Source organism: Mesoplodon densirostris, unplaced genomic scaffold, assembly GCF_025265405.1.
Source record: "Mesoplodon densirostris isolate mMesDen1 unplaced genomic scaffold, mMesDen1 primary haplotype scaffold_37, whole genome shotgun sequence".
NCBI classification, from domain to species: domain Eukaryota; kingdom Metazoa; phylum Chordata; class Mammalia; order Artiodactyla; family Ziphiidae; genus Mesoplodon; species Mesoplodon densirostris.
Window position 1 is genome coordinate 6,720,035 of NW_026778196.1, and position 3,408 is coordinate 6,723,442.

The window sequence follows — 3,408 nt, forward strand, 5'->3', positions numbered from 1 at the left end:
GGTCATGGAGCATTGTTCTTACAAAGACATGGAGTATTGTGAGGACAAGGGTCACTGAGGATTGTGAGGAAAAGTTTACGGAGCATTGTGGTTACAAACGTCACAGAGCCTTGTGATGACGTGGGCATGGACCGTTGTGATGACAAACTTTATGAAGCATTGTGATGACTGGAGTCACGGAGCATTCTGATGACAGGGGACATGGAGCATTGTGATGACAAAGGCATGGAGCATTGTGATGACAGGGTCATGGAGCTTTATTCTGACAATTTCATAGATTATTGTGATGACAGTGGACATGGTGCATTGTGATGACAAGGGCATGGAACATTGTGATGACAAGGACATGGAGTATTGTGAAGAGAGGTGTCAGGGCATTGTGATGACATATGTCTTGGTCCATTGCGATGACAATAGCATGGAGCATTGTGATGCCAAATGCAAGGGAGGATTGTGATGACAAATATAATGGAGCATTGTGATAAATAGGGCATGGAGCATTATGATGACAAGGGCCATTGAAAATTTTCATGACAATGTCGTGAAGCATTGTGATGACAAGGTCCTGGAGCATTGTGATGAGAAAACCATGGAGACTTGTGATGACAAGTCTCATGGAGCACCCTGATGAAAAGGGGCATGGAGGATTCTGATTACAGGGGTCTTGGAACATTGTGATAACAAGGGCATGCAGAAATGTGACGACAAGGGCATGGAGCATTGGTCTAATAAGTTTCATGGATTATTGTGATGACAGTTGGAATGGCGCATTGTGATGACAAGGGCATGGAGGATTGTGATGACCAGGTCATGCAGTATTGTCAAGAGAGGTGTCAGGGAGCATTGTGATGACATATGTAATGGCCCATTGTGATGAAAATGGCATGGAGCATTGTGATGCCAAGTGTCAAGGAGGATTCTGATGACAAAGGTAATGGAGCATTTTGGTGACAATGGCTTGGAGCATTGTGATGACAAGGGTCAGGGAGCATTGTGCTGACAAGTGCATGGAGAAATGTGATGACAAGTGACATGGAGCATTCTGATGACAAGCTTGTGGAGTATTTTTATGACAATGGCATGGAGCATTAGGAGGAAAACGGCATGGGGCAATGTGATGAAAAAGGCATGGAGCCTTTTCGTGACAGGGTTCAAGGAGCATTATGTTGACAAGTGTCAGGGAGCATTGTGATGACAAGTGTATTGAGAATTGTGATGACAAATTTCATGGAGCACTGTGATGAAAAGGGCATGGAGTATTGTGATGACAGACATCATGGATCATAGTGATGACAAGTGTTATGGAACATTGTGATCACAAGGGTTTGGAGCATTGTGATGACAGAGGTCATGGATCATTTTCATTTCAAGGAGCATGGAGCATTGTGATGACAAGGGCATGAAGCAATGTGATCCCAAGGTTCATGGAGGATTGTGATGACAATGGTAATGGAGTATTGTGATGATAAGCACATAGAGCATTGTAATGACAAGGTCATGTAGCATTTTGCTGACAAAGGCATGGAGCATTATGATGACAGGTGTCATGGAGCACTGTGATGACAAGCGTCATGGAGCATTGTGAATACAGGGGTCATGGAGCATTGGGATGAGAAGGGCATAGATCATTGTGATGACAAGGGTCATGGAGCATTGGGCTGAAAATATTCATGAAGTGTTGTGATGACAGGGGTCATGGAGCATTGTGATTACAGCGGTCTTGGAGCATTGTGATGACAAGAGTCCCGGATCATTGTGTTGTCTGGTGTGATGGAGTGTTGTGATGACAGTGGTCTTGGAGCATTGTGATGATATTGGTCATGGAGCATTGTGATGAGAATGTCATGGAGCATTGGGCTAAAAATTTTCATGGAGTATTGTGATGACAGGGGTCATGGAGCATTGTGATGACAAGGGAATGGAGCATGGTGATGACAAGGTCCTGGAGCATTGTTATGAGATGACCAAGGAGACTTCTGATGACAAGTCTCATGGAGCATTCTGATGAAAAGGGGCATGGAGCATTGTGATTACTGGGGTCTTCGAGCATTGTGATGACAAGGGCATGGAGCATTTTGAGGAGAAGGCCATGGAACTTTCTGATGACATGCGTCATCGAGCTTTTGTTATGACTAGGGCATGGAGCATTGTGATTACAGGGGTCTTGGGCTATTTTGTTGACAAGGCTCATGGAGCCTTGTGATGACAAGGCCGTGGAACATTGTGACGGCAGGGGTCATGAAGCATTGTTATGACAGAGGTAATGGAGCATTGTGATGAGAAGGGCATTGAGCATTGGTCTGAAATGTTTCATGGATTATTGTGATGAGATGGGGCATGGAGCATTGTGATGACAAGGGCACGGAACACTGTGATACATGGGTCATGGAGGATTGTAATGACAAGGGCATGGAGCATTGTGATGAGAAAGGCATCGAGCATTGTGATGACAAGTGTCATTGAGCTTTGTGATGACAAGGGCATGGAGCAATGTGATGACTGGGTTCATGGAGCATTGTGATGACAATGACATGGAGCATTGTGATGCCAAGTGTCATGGAGCTTTGGGATGACAAAGTCATGGAGCATTTTGATGACAAGTGTGTGGTGCATTGTGATGAGAAGGGCAGGCAGCATTTTGATGACAGGGTCATGCAGCAATTTGATGAAAAGTGTAATGGAATATTTTGATGACATGGGTTATTGAACATTTTGTGTCCAGGGATCATGGAGCTTTGGGATGAAAAGGGTCATGGAACATTTTGATGACAGTGGTTATGGAACATTGTGATGTCCGGTGTCATGGAATATTGTGTTGATAAGGGGATGTAGCATTGTGATGACAGGGGTTATGGTACATTGTGATAACTGGGGTGAGGGAGGATTGTGATGACTAGTGATGGAACATTGTGATATCTCATGTGAGAGAGCATTTGGAGGAAAAGTGCATGGAGCATTGTGATTACAAGGTTTATGGGGCATAGTGATGACAAGGTTGTGGATCATTGTGATGAAAAGCGCATGGCACATTGTGATGACAAGGGTCATGGAGAATTGTTCTGACAAAGGCATGGAGCATTGTGAGGACAAGGGTTATGGAGCAATGTGATGAAAAGTTCATGGAGCATTGTGGTTACAAAGGTCACAGAGCCTTGTGATGACGTGGGCATGGACCGCTGTGATGACAAACTTTATGAAGCATTGTGATGACTGGAGTCACCGAGCATTGTGATGACAGGGGACATGGAGCATTGTGATGACAAGGGCATGGAGAATTGTGATGACAGGGTCATGGAGCTTTGGTCTGACAATTTTCATAGATTATTGTGATGACAGTGGACATGGTGCATTGTGATGACAAGGGCATGGAGCTTTGTGATGATAAGTGCATGGAGTATTGTGAAGACA